This window comes from Metopolophium dirhodum, chromosome 3, assembly GCF_019925205.1.
Source record: "Metopolophium dirhodum isolate CAU chromosome 3, ASM1992520v1, whole genome shotgun sequence".
In the NCBI taxonomy this organism is placed as follows: domain Eukaryota; kingdom Metazoa; phylum Arthropoda; class Insecta; order Hemiptera; family Aphididae; genus Metopolophium; species Metopolophium dirhodum.
The window spans coordinates 9,944,126-9,966,182 of record NC_083562.1 but is presented as its reverse complement, the minus strand read 5'-3'; the positions used below and the strand labels follow the sequence as shown (position 1 = coordinate 9,966,182).

General features: G+C 28.7%; 1 pseudogene; it reads left to right on the top strand.

The window, feature by feature from the left end:
• Window positions 1-9,638: 9,638 nt before the first annotated feature.
• LOC132940412 (uncharacterized) lies at window positions 9,639-10,684 on the top strand (annotated as a pseudogene).
• Window positions 10,685-22,057: the final 11,373 nt, after the last annotated feature.

Genomic DNA, 22,057 nt, shown 5'->3' with positions numbered 1-22,057 from the left:
TGCATTTTCGGAAATCAAAAGAAATTTTGAAAAAAACTAACTGTAGGAATACACATTACAAAGTACAAACTAAAATGCCCAGAATATTAAACAGAAGAAACTATTTAAAATATTTATTTCATTAAAGATAAGGATTATTCAAGGGTACCCGATTGTCAATGTTTAAAAAATTTGGATAGAGGTAAAATCATAAAAAAAAAAATTGAAGGAGGGTGTTGGCCCCCGCAGGCAAATGCATTTTAGGAAACCAAAAAAAATTTAGAAAAAATTTTACAGAAGAAAAATACATTACAAAGTACAAACTAAAATGCCCAGAATATTAAACAAAAAAAAACCATTTAAAATATTTAGTTCAATAAAGATAAGGATTATTCAAGGGTACCTAAATTGTCAATGTTTAAAATATTTGGCTAGAAGTAAAATCATAAAAAAAAAATTGAAGGAGGGTGTTGGCGCCCGCAGGCAAATGCTTTTTAGGAAACCAAAAAAAAATTTTGAAAAAAATTAAGTGTAGGAATATACATTACAAAGTACAAACTAAAATGCCCAGAGTCTTAAACAGAAAAAACTATTCAAAATATTTAGTTCATTAAAGAATGATTATTCATAGGGCACCAAGTTATCAATTTTCAAGTCAATACAAAATATTCAACTAGAGTTACAATCCTAAAAAAAAAAAATTGAAAGAAGGTGTTGGCGCCTGCAGGCAATTGCATTTTCGGAAATCAAAAAAAATTTTGAAAAAAACTAACTGTAGGAATACACATTACAAAGTACAAACTAAAATGCCCAGAATATTAAACAGAAAAAACTATTTAAAATATTTATTTCATTAAAGATAAGGATTATTCAAGGGTACCCGATTGTCAATGTTTAAAAAATTTGGATAGAGGTAAAATCATAAAAAAAAAAATTGAAGGAGGGTGTTGGCGCCCGCAGGCAAATGCTTTTTAGGAAACCAAAAAAAAAAAATGAAAAAATTTAAATGTAGGAATACACATTACAAAGTACAAACTAAAATGCCCAGAGTCTTAAACAGAAAAAACTATTCAAAATATTTAGTTCATTAAAGAATGATTATTCATAGGGCACCAAGTTATCAATTTTCAAGTCAATACAAAATATTCAACTAGAGTTACAATCCTAAAAAAAAAAAATTGAAAGAAGGTGTTGGCGCCTGCAGGCAATTGCATTTTCGGAAATCAAAAAAAATTTTGAAAAAAACTAACTGTAGGAATACACATTACAAAGTACAAACTAAAATGCCCAGAATATTAAACAGAAAAAACTATTTAAAATATTTATTTCATTAAAGATAAGGATTATTCAAGGGTACCCGATTGTCAATGTTTAAAAAATTTGGATAGAGGTAAAATCATAAAAAAAAAAATTGAAGGAGGGTGTTGGCGCCCGCAGGCAAATGCTTTTTAGGAAACCAAAAAAAAAAAATGAAAAAATTTAAATGTAGGAATACACATTACAAAGTACAAACTAAAATGCCCAGAGTCTTAAACAGAAAAAACTATTCAAAATATTTAGTTCATTAAAGAATGATTATTCATAGGGCACCAAGTTATCAATTTTCAAGTCAATACAAAATATTCAACTAGAGTTACAATCCTAAAAAAAAAAAATTGAAAGAAGGTGTTGGCGCCTGCAGGCAATTGCATTTTAGGAAACCAAAAAAAATTTAGAAAAAATTTTACAGAAGAAAAATACATTACAAAGTACAAACTAAAATGCCCAGAATATTAAACAGAAAAAACTATTTAAAATATTTTTTTCATTAAACAAGGATTATTCAAGAGGTACTATATTATAGATAACCTAACCTAACCAAAAAAAAATTTTCAATACATTTTACTGTAGGAATACACATTACAAAGTACAAACTAAAATGCCCAGAATCTTAAACAAAAAAAACCATTTAAAATATTTAGTTCAATAAAGATAAGGATTATTCAAGGGTACCTAAATTGTCAATGTTTAAAAAATTTGGCTAGAGGTAAAATCATAAAAAAAAAATTGAAGGAGGGTGTTTGCGCCCGCAGGCAAATGCATTTTAGGAACCCAAAAAAAAATTTGAAATAAACTAACTGTGGAAATACTCATTACAAAGTACAAACTAAAATGCCCAGAATCTTAAACAGAAAAAACTATTTAAAATATTTATTTCATTAAACAAGGATTATTCAAGAGGTACTAGATTGTCAATGTTTAAAATATTTGGCTAGAAGTAAAATCATAAAAAAAAAATTGAAGGAGGGTGTTGGTGCCCGCAGGCAAATGCTTTTTAGGAAACCAAAAAAAAAAAATGAAAAAATTTAAATGTAGGAATACACATTACAAAGTAAAAACTAAAATGCCCAGAGTCTTAAACAGAAAAAACTATTCAAAATATTTAGTTCATTAAAGAATGATTATTCATAGGGCACCAAGTTATCAATTTTCAAGTCAATACAAAATATTCAACTAGAGTTACAATCCTAAAAAAAAAAAATTGAAAGAGGGTGTTGGCGCCTGCAGGCAATTGCATTTTCGGAAATCAAAAGAAATTTTGAAAAAAACTAACTGTAGGAATACACATTACAAAGTACAAACTAAAATGCCCAGAATATTAAACAGAAGAAACTATTTAAAATATTTATTTCATTAAAGATAAGGATTATTCAAGGGTACCCGATTGTCAATGTTTAAAAAATTTGGATAGAGGTAAAATCATAAAAAAAAAAATTGAAGGAGGGTGTTGGCCCCCGCAGGCAAATGCTTTTTAGGAAACCAAAAAAAAAAAATGAAAAAATTTAAATGTAGGAATACACATTACAAAGTACAAACTAAAATGCCCAGAGTCTTAAACAGAAAAAACTATTCAAAATATTTAGTTCATTAAAGAATGATTATTCATAGGGCACCAAGTTATCAATTTTCAAGTCAATACAAAATATTCAACTAGAGTTACAATCCTAAAAAAAAAAAATTGAAAGAGGGTGTTGGCGCCTGCAGTCAAATGCATTTTAGGAAACCAAAAAAAATTTAGAAAAAATTTTACAGAAGAAAAATACATTACAAAGTACAAACTAAAATGCCCAGAATATTAAACAGAAAAAACTATTTAAAATATTTTTTTCATTAAACAAGGATTATTCAAGAGGTACTATATTATAGATAACCTAACCTAACCAAAAAAAAATTTTCAATACATTTTACTGTAGGAATACACATTACAAAGTACAAACTAAAATGCCCAGAATCTTAAACAAAAAAAAACCATTTAAAATATTTAGTTCAATAAAGATAAGGATTATTCAAGGGTACCTAAATTGTCAATGTTTAAAAAATTTGGCTAGAGGTAAAATCATAAAAAAAAAATTGAAGGAGGGTGTTTGCGCCCGCAGGCAAATGCATTTTAGGAACCCAAAAAAAAATTTGAAATAAACTAACTGTGGAAATACTCATTACAAAGTACAAACTAAAATGCCCAGAATCTTAAACAGAAAAAACTATTTAAAATATTTATTTCATTAAACAAGGATTATTCAAGAGGTACTAGATTGTCAATGTTTAAAATATTTGGCTAGAAGTAAAATCATAAAAAAAAAATTGAAGGAGGGTGTTGGTGCCCGCAGGCAAATGCTTTTTAGGAAACCAAAAAAAAAAAATGAAAAAATTTAAATGTAGGAATACACATTACAAAGTAAAAACTAAAATGCCCAGAGTCTTAAACAGAAAAAACTATTCAAAATATTTAGTTCATTAAAGAATGATTATTCATAGGGCACCAAGTTATCAATTTTCAAGTCAATACAAAATATTCAACTAGAGTTACAATCCTAAAAAAAAAAAATTGAAAGAGGGTGTTGGCGCCTGCAGGCAATTGCATTTTCGGAAATCAAAAGAAATTTTGAAAAAAACTAACTGTAGGAATACACATTACAAAGTACAAACTAAAATGCCCAGAATATTAAACAGAAGAAACTATTTAAAATATTTATTTCATTAAAGATAAGGATTATTCAAGGGTACCCGATTGTCAATGTTTAAAAAATTTGGATAGAGGTAAAATCATAAAAAAAAAAATTGAAGGAGGGTGTTGGCCCCCGCAGGCAAATGCTTTTTAGGAAACCAAAAAAAAAAAATGAAAAAATTTAAATGTAGGAATACACATTACAAAGTACAAACTAAAATGCCCAGAGTCTTAAACAGAAAAAACTATTCAAAATATTTAGTTCATTAAAGAATGATTATTCATAGGGCACCAAGTTATCAATTTTCAAGTCAATACAAAATATTCAACTAGAGTTACAATCCTAAAAAAAAAAAATTGAAAGAGGGTGTTGGCGCCTGCAGTCAAATGCATTTTAGGAAACCAAAAAAAATTTAGAAAAAATTTTACAGAAGAAAAATACATTACAAAGTACAAACTAAAATGCCCAGAATATTAAACAGAAAAAACTATTTAAAATATTTTTTTCATTAAACAAGGATTATTCAAGAGGTACTATATTATAGATAACCTAACCTAACCAAAAAAAAATTTTCAATACATTTTACTGTAGGAATACACATTACAAAGTACAAACTAAAATGCCCAGAATCTTAAACAAAAAAAACCATTTAAAATATTTAGTTCAATAAAGATAAGGATTATTCAAGGGTACCTAAATTGTCAATGTTTAAAAAATTTGGCTAGAGGTAAAATCATAAAAAAAAAATTGAAGGAGGGTGTTTGCGCCCGCAGGCAAATGCATTTTAGGAACCCAAAAAAAAATTTGAAATAAACTAACTGTGGAAATACTCATTACAAAGTACAAACTAAAATGCCCAGAATCTTAAACAGAAAAAACTATTTAAAATATTTATTTCATTAAACAAGGATTATTCAAGAGGTACTAGATTGTCAATGTTTAAAATATTTGGCTAGAAGTAAAATCATAAAAAAAAAATTGAAGGAGGGTGTTGGTGCCCGCAGGCAAATGCTTTTTAGGAAACCAAAAAAAAAAAATGAAAAAATTTAAATGTAGGAATACACATTACAAAGTAAAAACTAAAATGCCCAGAGTCTTAAACAGAAAAAACTATTCAAAATATTTAGTTCATTAAAGAATGATTATTCATAGGGCACCAAGTTATCAATTTTCAAGTCAATACAAAATATTCAACTAGAGTTACAATCCTAAAAAAAAAAAATTGAAAGAGGGTGTTGGCGCCTGCAGGCAATTGCATTTTCGGAAATCAAAAGAAATTTTGAAAAAAACTAACTGTAGGAATACACATTACAAAGTACAAACTAAAATGCCCAGAATATTAAACAGAAGAAACTATTTAAAATATTTATTTCATTAAAGATAAGGATTATTCAAGGGTACCCGATTGTCAATGTTTAAAAAATTTGGATAGAGGTAAAATCATAAAAAAAAAAATTGAAGGAGGGTGTTGGCCCCCGCAGGCAAATGCATTTTAGGAAACCAAAAAAAATTTAGAAAAAATTTTACAGAAGAAAAATACATTACAAAGTACAAACTAAAATGCCCAGAATATTAAACAAAAAAAACCATTTAAAATATTTAGTTCAATAAAGATAAGGATTATTCAAGGGTACCTAAATTGTCAATGTTTAAAAAATTTGGCTAGAGGTAAAATCATAAAAAAAAAATTGAAGGAGGGTGTTTGCGCCCGCAGGCAAATGCATTTTAGGAACCCAAAAAAAAATTTGAAATAAACTAACTGTGGAAATACTCATTACAAAGTACAAACTAAAATGCCCAGAATCTTAAACAGAAAAAACTATTTAAAATATTTATTTCATTAAACAAGGATTATTCAAGAGGTACTAGATTGTCAATGTTTAAAATATTTGGCTAGAAGTAAAATCATAAAAAAAAAATTGAAGGAGGGTGTTGGCGCCCGCAGGCAAATGCTTTTTAGGAAACCAAAAAAAAATTTTGAAAAAAATTAAGTGTAGGAATATACATTACAAAGTACAAACTAAAATGCCCAGAATCTTAAACAGAAAAAACTATTCAAAATATTTAATTCATTAAAGATAAGGATTATTCATAAGGCACCAAGTTATCAATTTTTAATTCAATACAAAATATTCAACTAGAGTAACATTACTTAAAAAAAAATTGAAGGAGGGTGTTGGCGCCCGCAGGCAAATGCTTTTTAGGAAACAAAAAAAAAATTTTGAAAAAGCTAATTGTAGAAATACTCATTACAAAGTACAAACTAAAATGCCCAGAATCTTAAACAGAAAAAACTATTCAAAATATTTAATTCATTAAAGATAAGGATTATTCAAGGGTACCCGATAGTCATGGTTTAAAAAGTTTGGCAAGAGGTTAAATCATAAAAAAAAAATTGAAGAGGGTGTTGGCACCCGCAGGCAAATGCATTTTAGGAAACCAAAAAAAAATTTTGAAAAAAACTAACTGTAGAAATACTCATTACAAAGTACAAACTAAAATGCCCAGAATCTTAAACAGAAAAAACTATTTAAAATATTTATTTCATTTAACAAGGATTATTCAAGAGGTACTAGATTGTCAATGTTTAAAATATTTGTCTAGAGGTTAAATCCTAAAAAAAAAAATTGGAGGAGGGTGTTGGCGCCCGCAGGCAAATGCATTTAAGGAAACCAAAAAAAAAATTTGAAATAAACTAACTTTAACTGAAAAAACTATTTAAAATATTTATTTCATTAAACAAGTATTATTCAAGAGGTACCAGATTGTCAATGTTTAAAAAATTTGGCTAGAAGTTAAAATTTAAATAATAAATTGAAGGAGGGTATTGGCGCCCGCAGGCAAATGCTTTTTAGGAAACAAAAAAAAAATTTTAAACAAAAAAATGCCCAGAATCTTAAACAAAAAAAACCATTTAAAATATTTAGTTCATTAAAGATAAGGATTATTCAAAGGTTGTCAATGTTTAAAAAATTTGGCTAGAGGTAAAATCATAAAAAAAAAAATTGAAGGAGGGTATTGGCGCCCGCAGGCAAATTCCATTTTAGAAAACTTAAAAATAAATTTGAAAAAATTTACGTAGGAATACACATTACAAATTTCAAACGAAAATGCCCAGAATCTTAAACAGAAAAAACTATTTAAAACATTTAGTTCATTAAAGAATGATTATTTACAGGCACCAAGTTATCAATTTTCACGTCAATTCTAAATATTCAAGTAGAGTTACATTACAAAAAAAAAATGTGAAGGAGGGTGTTGGCGCCGGCTTGTCAGTGTTTAAAAAATCTATATAGAAAGATCTAGATAGGAATTAAATAACAGAAAAAAATTCTCTGAAGACTCACAAATTTGAAAATATTCATATTAAAAATCAATTGAATTAAATTTGAGAAAAAAAATTGAAAGGGGAACGTGGGCTACCGCAAGCAAACGCATTTTAAGAAGCAGATAAAAAATTTTAAAAAAATCATATGGCACCAAGTTGTTAATGTTTTAAAAAAAGATATATATAAAAGAATCAAAAAAAGTTAAATATATAAAAAAATAAATTGAATGGGGAACATGAGAGAACCTAGCCAGTCTCTTTTCAAATTATATATTATATACACAGGTACTCAGCGTACTCCTAGGTATAGCCGGTTAATCTTGAAAAATTTTTATACAAAAAAATCTACTAGAGTTCAATGAAGTGAAAAAAAAATTGTTTGAGAAATCTGGGTGAAATAACACTAAACAAAAGAATACGCTGGAAGCTAAATACTGCAATACATATTAACTACAAACCAAAAACTAGGTGTTATTTACATTATAATAATGCGAACAGTTATTATGATCAGAGGTGTATCACGGTAATATATGTATTAGAAAATGTATAAAAATGAATGTAAATTATAAAGGATGCAAAGAAATTAAATGATAAAAGGTCCTGCACGAACTCTACTATGTGATTGTAATTTATAAAGGACATAAAATGTTTAATTTAAAATAATATTGTGTTTGGTGGGTCTACAGTCAATATTAAACTACAAACTATAAAGTCTAAATGCAAATAAAAACATAGTCAGATATCTGTTTTAGTCTTTGTAAATATGTGCGGAAAAAAGTTAGATTTAGTATAATGTTAAAAAATGTGGAAAGGAAACCCTGAGAATTCTTTGACAATAGGATATTAAAACACAAAACCATATATTAAATTAAAACTATTGATTTTATACATTTTCTATTTACAAAAACTCATAAGTATTGAAAACCTTAAAATAATATTTTGTTATATTTTAAAATACATTTTATAATTTGTTGTGGTAAAAAAATCATTATTTAATGTTGGCTGTATTTAAGTTTTTAATAACTATACTGGTACAACTCTTGCTGACCGTCTAAGACCGTGTTAAAAACTATGATAATTAGTTAACATCTAATTTCCTGCCCTATCCTAACCTAACCTAACCTAACCAAATTAATAATATTTAAATATTTCCTTTCATTATTATGTTTACAATATCGATTACCTTGATAGTTAGTAGGAAGAGATCATCGCAAAGCTCACGACCGGTGATGGTAGTCGTCTATCATTACCATAGCTTCAACTAACCATAGATTTACCTAACTAACCTTCTTATGACTTATTAGGACACTTTGAATAAAAATATTCTGATTTGCAGGTTGCTGAACTTAAGTGTTTGATTATCAAGTTGATCCTTAGATTGTTGACACCTTAATCCATGCTATGGGTGAAGCCCATAGATAATAAAGATATGGATGGACCACGCCTATGTTAAATACATTTGAGGCCGCGTTCCCGCGGAAGGAAATTGAGGCTTCTTTATATTGATAGTCGATACTCGATATAGGTATACTTTATTTGGCCTCAATTGTTCCCCTCGAAGACCGCTGTTAAGACCATTATGTTATATCTTTATTATCTATGATGGAGCCATACCCAGCTCACTCGTGTAAACAGTGTGGGTCTGGGCCCCATACTCTGATATTAAAAGCCCAGCCCACCTTCATATTATTATCTATGCAAAAAGTAAATTTAAGACAAATTTGTAAATCAATGCACAGTCTCTCTATTGTACTAATTTTGTGATTTCATTTATTTTCAGTATTTTGTATTATTAGATTGGGAAAACTTAAGACAATATAATTTACACAAGACTGTGGCTAACACAATCATACTTTGATAAAAGTATATCATATTATAAGTACCTTCTATATTTGAATTAATCGTTTTTTTTTCGGGTACTTTATTGGTGGACGGCACTTTAATTACGGTTCCTCAACTTACTGAGGCAACCTTGAGGCATTTCCTTTTAGGAAATTAATTAAATCCTCAAACATAACTCTTAATTCAAGAGTTTGTAACTAATACAATCATAATATAATATGAGTATAGTACATTTCGTAATATTTTTTTATAATATTTACTGTTAGTGAAATATTAAGTTTGTATTTCTAATATTTTATATGTTATGATATTTATGAACGACACTTGCACAATGGCCCCTCGATATAGTAATGTGGCGACCCGGCACATCTCTTTTAGATAAATGATTAAATACTTAATCAAGTCTTCCAATTTACTAAACATTTATAAGTCCGGCTATTACGCTCAACGTGCACGCACGTAGTTGCTTAAGAGCTCCGTTATCGCACTCGCAGTTCGATAATATGGTAGACAAAGTCCACGACACCGGTGGCGACTCGCTCCAGACATCAATGTCTAACAAACGCAATTTTTCAAATTTGTCAATTTCGCCAAAAGTTGCTGATAAAAAGTCAAAAAAATTCGTTACACCTAATCGGTATGCCGCCTTGTACTCTGATGATTCTAGTGACAACATATTTAATACATCCACCAACAGTGCGACAGTTTGCAACGAAAAATCAGGTCCTGCAAAACAAAATATCGAGCAGCCTACGCTCGATACACAAGACGTCACGCCACCTCCGTTTTACATCTCCAACATCTCAAATTTCTCCGCCTTCACAAATGAACTAACAAGGTTGACCGGTCCAAACGCATTTACCTGTAAGTCTACTAAATCATACCTGATCGTATATCCCAGAGGCGTACTCAACTACAACACTATTCTGAATCATCTCAATAAAACTGATTCCAGTTTTCATACTTTTCAAGCTCGCGTTAATCGCTCATTAAGAGTCGCAATAAGAAATCTCCACCATTCCACATTGTGTACGGTAATTTCTGTCGGCTTGTCGGAAGAAGGACATTCTGTGAAACAAGTTATCAATGTCCAAGATAAAAATAGACGCGGTCTCCCATTATTTTTTGTTGATTTATATCGTCAGAATAATAACAAAGATATTTTCAATATCACTTCGCTACTTGATACCAAAGTTATAATCGAAAAACCTCATCTGTCCCGCCGTGGTCCGCCTCAGTGCCATAATTGTCAAGCCTACGGCCATACCGATAACTACTGTCAACCTGAATCTAGGTGCGTCAAATGCGGTGGAGACCACCGCTCCGTGAACTGCACAAAGGACCGAGATAGTCCAGCCAAATGCGCGCTCTGTTCTGAGGTACACACGGCCAACTACAAAGGATGCCGTGTTTATCAATCCGTTACAAAAAAACGCAAAAATACAAATGTACCAACGCCTACGAAGTCTTCGTCAAACGATGTCTCAGGAGATCATGCTCGGCAGCTTCCAAGGAAATCCTATGCTGCAGCGACCAAAACGGTAACCTCTTCCATGGAATCCATCACAAATGTTTTATCAGAATTTATTTCTAATTTTAACTCTTTAATTACTCCACTAATTAATCTCCTTACCGAGATTGTCAATAAACGTTTCTGTCCATAGTGTACAGGTTTTTCCCTTTTTATCTATCTTTTCATCGTATATCAGACCATACCTACAATTACTTATCTTTATTTACTTTAGTTTATATTATAAACACGTTGCTATTTTATCTATTTGTATACATTTTGCTCATGATAACAAATATCATTAATTTTATATGTCGTACTATATTTTATACCAATTGTAATTATCCATAGTACTTAAAAATCTTAATTATTATGTTATAATGTTAAAAATTATGTAAACTTTCAATATCCCTAGATTTAGATAGCCTTAGGCTAGGAAAGTCTTATGTTTAATTAATAAAAAAAAAAAAAAAACTAAACATTTTTATTTTGTAGATAATTTGAAGAAAAATTTAAAATTGAAGAGAGACTGTGTGAATTAACAAAATTTTTGGTATGAAATGTTTATTTGAACACCTGTTATAATGTATTATATTGAACTTAAGTTAATTTTTTTTAATGTACTATAGTAAACATTTGAACATTTATTACAATATACGTATATTATACATAGATTTCAAGTATGATTTTTTTTAGTTTTTTTTTTGAAAGTTACCTACCTACTACAATACAAGGCACTTTATTTTTATATTTTGAAGCTAAATATGTTTTGGATTATTTAGATCTATATAAACTACATTTCAGACCCATAGTTTAGTATTTAAAGTTTGTATGATCAAAGTCGTGGAACCAAATTTTATCAGACTCTACTAGAATGTTGTAGTTAAATTAAACTATAATAAGTATGTGGAATAACAGTACCTAACCTTCTATGATAATTTGTTATGAATATAATATTTTAAGTAATAGCTCAAATTTAGCACTTTTACGGTACTTAATACATTTTCCTAATATTTTAACAGAAATTATGGAGCTAAAAATATAGAAATACCTATATTATGTCACGGTCCATAGTTCATAGTTTTGTTTCATTTATAATATAATAATGCTTTTTAATATACTTTTTCATAAATTAATATTTATTACAGTTAGCTATTATGATTTGTTTGAACTATTAGTACGTATTTTTTTTGGGAGATCCCTATTATTACAACACCGTTACCAATATGCGTTTTTTTTTGGATTAGTTAATATAATTGCATGTTCTCATGATTTCTTCGTATTTATGCTTATTTTCTTAAAATGTTTTTATATTTTCGGTTCATCCGTTACCTACCTACATACCTACCTACCAAGTGTGTAAATAAAGAATTTTTTTTGTAAACCAATTTGAATTATAATTTATTGATTTAAAAAAAAATTAATAAAAACGTTTTCATTCAGTATTTTTTTGAATTTTAAGTGCATATTTTTGAATATTTCAGTGCATATATTTGCCTGTTTTTAGTGCATACATGCAGGCAAATATTTAACACTTTATCTTTGCATTAAATAAACAGCCCTGCTGATCACTTTTACTTCCAATCGTAATACCTACCACAGTTAATGTTAAATGTCAAATTGTCAACAATCAACTGCTTCTTCAACTTGATAACACTAAGAGGATGTCAGATTTTTAGCGCACCATTTATTTCTTTCTCTGACCCAATCATTGTAGTGTTTTCTTAATATTACATTTGGTATGCTACACGTGGGTCAAAGATGGAAAACAAGTAGTGCGCTGACATCCCAACCGGCAACAAGTTTACACGAGTGAGCTGGGTATGGCTCCATCATAGATATACTCTGTCCCACGAGAGATCATGCCGCGCACCGACCAAAACTAGTCCCCCCACGCTTCATACCCGTCACTGGGGAACCAGTTTCGACAGCAGGGTGACGCAGGGGGATGCGCAGAACCGGCATGTTCTCTCGTAGGACAGAGTATAATAAAGATATTGATAGGACATAATGGTCTTATCAGCGGTCTTATTATCTATGGGCTTCATCCATAGCATGGATTAAGGTGTCAACAATCAAAGGATCAATTTGATAATCAAACACTTAAGTTCGGCAACCTGCATCTCAGGATCTTTTTATTCAAAGTGTCCTAATGAGTCATAAGAAAGTTAGTTAGGTAAACCTATGGTTAGTTGAAGCCGAAGAGTCAATAAGGCTTTTGCAATTCAAGATCTTTTCCTACGTATTCGGCATTGTTAACATAATTATTCTACCTTTACACTTTTTCTTCCCCCGTCTCTCACAGCTATATACAGGTTCAGCCACTCTCATTCCACACCTCCATATGATCGGTATTCTGTCTATCCATCTCTTCTTCAGTCTTCTCGTCCATCATTTCACTACCCTACACTACCCTTAATTAATTAATTTCTTATTCTATCCTCTTTTGTACCTTCACACCTTACTTATTATTCTCATATCTGCTACTCTCACTCCACTTACCTACCCTAACCTTACATTTCTTTTTCATCTTTCCCTTTCATACACCAAACATTCTGAAATCCTGTTGACCCATTTCCTTATCTTCGCCATATCACACACTTCCTAATTCCTATTCACTCAGTCTCTAGTTACCTACAAGTCATCGTACTTGATTATCGGTGAAAATATTTAAATATTATTGAGCGAATTCCCTACTCGAAAGAATTGCTTAAAAAAATATCATACCTCACCAATTTTCTAATTTTGAACACGACTTTATTGATAGCCCGAATAGTGTTATACCAGTATAGTTACAATGCAAATATTAAAAATTTTCGGGCAATACATCCCCTGATCAATTAACTATAATAAAAAAAAACCTATTGAGAAATAAGAAAATACATACCCCGTGACGGAATCAAAATCTGCTACGAAACTTAGTCTTCGAAACACTGAAACGTTCACACATTTCAATCTGCTTATGATATATTATTCCCAGTTTGAAAATGTTCACTGACGAATACCATTTGTGAAATAACATGCATCTTATGCAGTAAAATGTTCTACAATATTCTAATGACCTATGCGTTACAGTCTACAGATATTATATAAACCTACCAATAAATACCTAATATTAATTTTTATTACACAGAGTTTGTATTTTTAAATGTTGTATTCAAGGATTTATTAGTTTTATTTTTATACCTAACAAAAATTACATTTATTCACAAGTCAGTTATCAACTAGAACTCGACTACGAGTAAGACAGCGTTTGGATTATTCGGACTGGCGTATAATTTATTATTATTATACATTGCGCCTTTGGTAGACAGTAGTAAACGTATATGCTTCTACGTTACTTAGTTAACAGATTTTCCGCGACAATAAATATTTAATTCAAGTCTAAAAAGTAAATGTAAGATCAAAATAATATAAAAACAAACTTACGCATAAACATCGACTCTTCCAGTGAAACCTAGCTGTACTGCAGCACACGCTGTCATCGAAGAAACAGCTAGGCTATCTTTATCCGTCTACATCTCGCTCCATCTCCATCTCTCTCTACATCTCGCTAATTGAAACTTATCTAGTATACAATACTAGTATCTTAATGATCTGTAATATATAATGGTGTTCGATGAAAAAGATTGAAATAAGATAAAAATACATATTTTTTTGGTTTTGAATATGAAAGCTGTGAGATGATCGATATGAATTTTGTAAGAAATCTAGAGGTACTAGAAAACTGAGACGAGTGTGTTGAATGAAATAAATTAAAAAATTGATTAACACAACAATCGCTTAAAAATTAATTAAATTCAAATAATGAGATGAACCTTATTAGATCATTTAAAGTTTCCAGAACAAGCCCCCAGTTGTTGGTCGCATGCCAATTTTAACCATAATTATACTAGACCACTAGTTTATAGACATTCTATAATGCATTCTGCTGCCGGTGGCTCTAGACACTGTTGGGGAAATTATATTTCTTTAGTTATTAAATTACGATACGAATTATAAGTTACGTAGGTACTTGTCCATAGGCGCAACTAGCCCTATATTTTTGAGGGTGCACAAATTATAAAGAATTCCCAGACTCACACTCTATATACAGGGTATAATAGAAAGATCTGACAAAAAAAAAAATAAAATACGCTACTTAAAAGTATGACAAAAATTGTGAAAAAATATTTTGAAAAAAAGTTATTACATTCTAAATTAATTTACTCAAAAAAATATTGATATCTTAAAATATTCTAAAAAATTAACTACTTGACTTAGATACATGTTTTAACCATTAAAATTATTCTTGTAATCTGATTTACAAAATTGGCTATTTTGAATTTTTCCAAAAAATTTTAATTAAATTTGAAATTTTTATTTTCAATATTAAAAAATAAAAATATTAATTTTATATATAAAAAAAAATTTTAAATATTGATTTGAACAAAAGTTATATTTAAAGTTGGAAAATCTAGATTGTCAATTTCTTGTATTTTCTTTTTCTTTTAAATAATATAGGTTCTATAGGTCTTATTATTTGTTTAATATTATAAATAATTGAATAAACATTGATATATTTAATTTTCATAAAATAACACCATAACAGTTTTTTGAACAACACAATTTAACTGAAATATTGTTGGCTATTTAACGCGCTCCCACTTGTTTTATGAATTATAACAAATTATAAACAAGTAAACAATATAAACGCGCTCACATTCAAGAATCATGGACAGTCTTTTATTTTGCCAAAGATAAAGAGAAACATCGTTATCCTGTTTTCTAATTTATTTTGTTAATTTATAAGAAAATATTATTAGGTACTATGATCATTTTTACACAAATAAGTAATAACGACGTAATTGTAACCTGTTCTATACAACATCAAATACCTACGTAAGCTAAAGGTTATTTCATAATATTAGGTTATAAAGTTATAACTGGGAATGTCAGGACATAATAGTGAAGTATCCACTCATTATATTCCTCAATATACAGTATGGTCAGCATTTTTGTATTTATTGATAATTTTTACTTCAAAATAATCAAAATATAATAGATTAAGTCTTTTATATTTTGGGGGTGCACATTTTAAACTTGGGGGTGCACAAGTCCCCTGTGCATCAACCTAGTTGCGCCAATGTACTTATCCAATACTCGACTACCAGAATTTAAATTAAGAATGTGATATACCTAGGTAACATAATATATATCGATTCTAAAACAGAAACTTAACCTAGGTACAAATAATATCACAATATCAAATAGTGAAATGTGAAAATTTGAAGAAAATTTCCTATAGGCATATCCCGCAAAACTCCCAAAATAAAACGTACGATTGAGGTGTTCTCTTAAAACCCAAATATTTAATGACGGTATCCCGTATGCATAGAAAATGTATGTTTTACAATTTACATTTAACGAAAACTAAAACTATCGTGACGGAACTGAATTACGAAGAACGTATAAAACAAAAATAATCGTCACCAGGTGATAGGTTTAATCTGCTATGTACTTACAAATCATATTAAATAACATTAATCATTATGTATTTTCTTATTTTGTTAGGTAGGTATAAAAACCTACCTTCCTACTTATAAAAGCATTGCCTAATCATTGATTTAAAATTTTAAACATTATTCTACTATAACAATAAATTAACAGTTGTAGGCAAAGTATTATAATTTAAGGTATTTTTCATAATATCCTAATTTTTGTACACCTATAACAACTGGATTTTAAAAACTACTCTACGTCTAGCGGGTATATAAGTTTGTCTGACAATAAATATTTAAATTAGGTCTACCGCGTCAACAGAGTAGTAGGACAAAACTTACGTAATTATTTATTCTTCCGGCGAAACGCGTTCCGTTTGAGTGTATAATATTGTCTAGTGTCAGAGCTGTGTGTCTCCGCCAAGCAAAATGCAGCGCGCGTCTTCATATCTCCGATCCAAAAGTTCAGTCTGGAAGTATTGAGATTAATGACATTTATAAAAATAGGCTCCTAGCTTAATAACCAGAATGGAACGAAATATGTGAGTACGTATTGGAATCGCTGTTCGTCTCAAACGATTGTCATTTGCCATAGATTATTTATAATTATAACCTCACCGTCCTAATCATAGAATATATATATAATATTATATATGGTCCTAACCGATGGATGATGGATATTTTTACATTATCTTCAAAAAAACATTTATTTGTTTCTAGTAGACGCAAATGTGGTAAATTGAATTCAAATTTATAATATAGATAATGGTTTTTTTACTTGGTAACCATTTATTTATTACTTGGTTTATAAACAAATTCTAATTTATATAAAATAGTAATTATATAAAAATAGTTTTATTGATCCCAATATTTAAAAATAATGTTTCAAATAAAATAATAAAAAAAATTTAAGAAATACCTATTAATTAATATGTATTACCTAAATAACAAAATAACTAAATAAATTCGTGTTTTTTTTTTAAACATTTTCACGTCATCCCCCCCCCCCCCCTTACGAAATTGTGTCACTCCTCCTTAGAGTGGTGCGCCCCTTAGGTTAAGAGCCCTTGAAATAGTGCATGTTAAAAAATCAGCCATATCCCCCCCCCCACCCCTTGACAAAATCATTTGACTCATTTAGTTACTTTATAAATTATAAGAACGATACATTGAAGCTTACAAAACTGTACCTACCTACATAATAGTTATCAACCTATTAACCCATCAATAATATTATATTTTTTATTGTGTACACTAATCGATTGGTATATACAAAATAACGTTAAGTTATAAATAGGACGTGGATTTAAATGCATTAAAAATAAGAAAAATGCCTTAAAAATACGATTTAATGCACTTATATTACAAAGCTTAATAAAATGGCCAGAAAAATTAAAAGTCCAATTTAAACGAATATAAAATAGAATTTAGATAAGTGTATAGGTAGTGTATTCGTTATATTTTAAGTTTCATTATAGCACATCAGTCGATCAGATGCTATTTAATATTTTAAAATAAAAAAATTCGACAGTAATTCCATATTGGCAAGTGTTGTTTTCTATAACTGAAGACTGAAGTTATAGTATCGAACATAATGGGTACGTAAAAAAATAGAAATATAAGAAAAAAAATTACCTTTATTTAATTGTATTTAATTTTTTTCTAATAAGTTTTTATAAAATTGACTATATCCCATATAAAATAAATATCTCATATATGTTCTAATTTCATTTTTCAATTCGTTGATAATATATGAAACGAATTCTTTGCTTGGAAAGCAATGTTTTAGAAAATTCAGAAAATGCGGTTTATATTTAAATATTATAAATAATCATTGATGCTGAAGAGTGAGGGGGTGGACAATCAGCCGAACCGAAATCTAACATCTTAAACACCTAATATAAACAATTTTTCAGACACGCGTCATGGTATGAAAATAAAAAAAATATTTACAATTCATATTTATACCGATTTTCTACCGAAAAAATAAATTACTTTAAACTCAATATTATTTATTAGTCAACGATATCTTTGCTCAGAATCGTTTTTCGTTTTGTATTTTAATAATTTATACGTGGATATATTATTATTACTAATAATTATAGAAGTTGTGTTTGTTTTATTTCATTAATTTATTTAGCACTATACCAATAAATTATATATTAATTAATAATTTTTAAAACATTGTGTTCAAAAAAATAAAAAAAAATGTGATTTTAATTAGTCTTATAATGTACCTACCTATATTTAAAAAATAAATAAATATAATAATAACTGTTGAACTTTTAGGGACATAATAGGTAACACATTCGTGTATGTAGTATTACACTATTTATATAGGTATATTTATATACCTATACGAGTATATGAGTAAGTATATTATTCATAAGTGCGCACACGTCAGGATAGGCAGTTGACCATTCCGTGAATATACTTTTATGTGTACATGGTTATACATCCCTAATCCCTATGATATAGAATATAGATATTAGGTGAACAATAGAAGTTAAGTATGTGACACTAAATTAATAGTTACCTATAACTTATAACGTTGTATTTGGAAAAAAAAATTATCAGTTATTAATTAAAATTGTATCTTATGGCTATTATCAGTTATAAGTCATAACATATATTTCTATAAATTAAACCAAAATATTTATATATTTATATTAAGTACCCTGTATAGAGGTATGCCCCTATTAATTATAATTATTCTACAAACAGGGACTGGAAAAACGACGACGACGTTTATATCTCGCGTATTTAATACATTTCTAGTCCGGAACTAAAATATGCGCCTACAACACTTGGATAGCACATTTTTCGTGATATTAAATATTTGTTTTAAGTCTTAAAAGTAAATTTAAGCCCCAAAAGAATATAAAAACAAACTTACTTTAATTATCGACTCTTTCGGCGGAATCCGTGACGTGTGTGAACTGCGACGCCTACGAGGAAACGCTCCAGAATACAGCCAGAACTTAGAATATTGTGATTTATGAAAAATAAAATTATACGAAACGCAGTAAGTTTTTTGCTCATATCTTCTTTGCTTATTGAAATTTTAGAATTTTTAATCGACTGTGTCTTCTGCAACGACTTGGAGATTTGCCATAGATTAAATAAATAAATGATAGATATTATACTAGGCACGTCAATATGATGAATCCACGGATATAATATAATGCAACTTTTTATATCAAAGAGTTCTGTGTTAAGGAACAATTTGTTCATTGAAATTTGATATGACAATAAACCAAAATAGTTTATAATTTTGAATTTGAATTATAATAATATGATATAGGTATTATTTAAATTATTATTTTCGTTTATCAATTTAATTATTGATTAAGGTGGTGAATAGATATCAGAAGCACAAGAATATTTTTATAAGAGCATATTGTATTTTATGAATTATTAAATAAAAATGTGATTACTGGATTTTAGAGTTAACATAAAGCCATAAACGTATACAGTAAATTCATCAAATACTATATTACCAACTATATTTTTACAATGATGTGTGTTTTTTTTTTTTTAATATTTTTAATTATTTTTTCTTGTGGTCTGTGTAAACGATAAGTATTCGTAATAAAGATTCAATTTTCATATATAATATTATATTATAGGCACTCGGTATGTAATCATATGTTTATTTTTAGTTTAATTTAATTGTAGGTATTTAGTAAATAATAATAGGTATACGAAATTGTGTTTTCGAATAGCAATTTATTGTTTGTATTAATACCTACACCATAATAGGGAACTAAAATTTTGTAAATGATGTACAAATGTATTTTTGGTGTTTTAAGGCTGCTGTAAGATCAATTTATGAGAATCCTTGCATTAAATTGTTAGGATTATTTGATACGAATAATTATTTTATTACATATAGGTTTATTACATATTGGTAAGTCGATCAGAAACTATATTTACACTGAATGTTAATAGTAAAAACCTATCAAAAAATCTATTATTTGTATTTATTTGTTAATAATAATTAAGACTTAAATATTAGCAGTAATCTTATTCCTTTCACAAAATGTTTTTAATTATTTTTAATTTAATTTAAATTTATCCCAAAGTGATCTCTGAATAATCATTCAATGATGAATTTAACAGTTACATTCTCGGTTACATTAATTGGATTATAAATTAAAATAAACTACAGTTTCCAGCTTCTGCTACAACATTATTTTATATTTTATTTTATGTTTTTAATTTTTTAAACGCAGTCTGCACCTTGTGTTGGTGATTTTACACGTAATATAATAAAATTGATACTAATGATGAGTAGGTAAGTACCTTATTGTTTAATCAAATTATTTACACGATTATTAACTAAAAAAATATCTATGAAGTATAAACATCCGCATTTCCATTAACTATAAATTCATAATTGTATGAGCTACACTAAAAACGGTGTAAGTATGCTAATAAAATATATGAGGTGTATAATGTATTTATGTATATAAAAATATAAAATATAAAGATTAATAACATTATATTGTTTTAAATACTTCGCGCAAACCTAAGGTGATACCCGGCGTATAGTATAACATGCAAAAAGGTGCGTATTAAACTTGGCGTGGTGAAACGAAGACGGTCTCGCGTATTTTATACATTGCACTATTGGGATTAAACTTAGATATAAATGCTTCTACGTCACCTAGTTAACAGATTGTCCGTGGCAATAAATATTTAATTTAAGTCTAAAAAGTAAATGTAAAATAGTAGGTAATAATATGAAAACAAACTTACTCGTAAACATCTACTCTTCCGGTGAAACGTAGCTAGAGTGCCGCCATCGCCGAAGAAACAGCTATCTTCATACATATTTATCTATTCATCTCACTCCGATAAGCTGAAACTTGGAAGTATCGAAATATTTTATGAAAGTAACCTGATCAAACGAAATTTGGCAGTTTGTGTTACAACTTATCCGGTTTAACGAACTGACCGTTTATATTTGTGGCCTATTATTTTTTTGTTCACTGAAATCAAAATATACAATATATTATATTTATAATACAATAGTATTTCTGAAACTATTAGCATTGTTAACCGTCGCCGACGAATTTCGACAATTGACGATTGCCATAGATATTATAAAATATATTATGCCATAGATGTTATAAAATATATTATTTACTATGATAAATCCAATGAACTTATATATTATTATATAAGTACTCAGTATACCTATACGGTATATTTATAAATGTATGTATGTTCTTTTACAGAAATCTTTGTGATCTGCAATGCACCTATTCTGGTTTTCTATTTCAATTATAGTTCGCATGCCAAATTTAACTATACAAACTGGTCCGCAAGTTTATAGACATTCTAATACATTCTCCCACCAGTGCCAATAGACAAAGTGTTTGAGAAGTTATATTTTTTTGGTACCTAATTAATTTACAATATGAATTATTATAAGTTACCTATGTAGGTACTTGTCCAAAACTCGACTACCTGCAAATCATTGGTTTTTATGGTATAGGCTTACGAAGTTCACGATTTTCGGTGTTTTACACACTTGTACAACGCTTAAAGTTTACCGAGCTTAAGTATTACAAATTAATTTTTTTTTTAATCTAGGTAAATCAACGTTTTAAAATTGATGATGCAAAAATAATTCTGACACCCACCCATGGTGGTTTTACATAACAAGTCGAGGGATGTTTTTGATTTTAATTGTTCGAGCAAGCGCAGTGTAGTACACCGGGTACATATGAAAATACCAAAAATTTCTATTAGTTATAATACATATAACTTAAAAATAAGACTGACCGCCAAGTTCAGACTTCCCTGTCGTTTTCAGTTAAAAACTAATGATTTCCGGCAATTATTTTTCGCAATATTGTTCTTAATTCGTTGTTACTTGTAATATATACATATGCCTATTTTAAAAATATTATTCGTGGGTAAT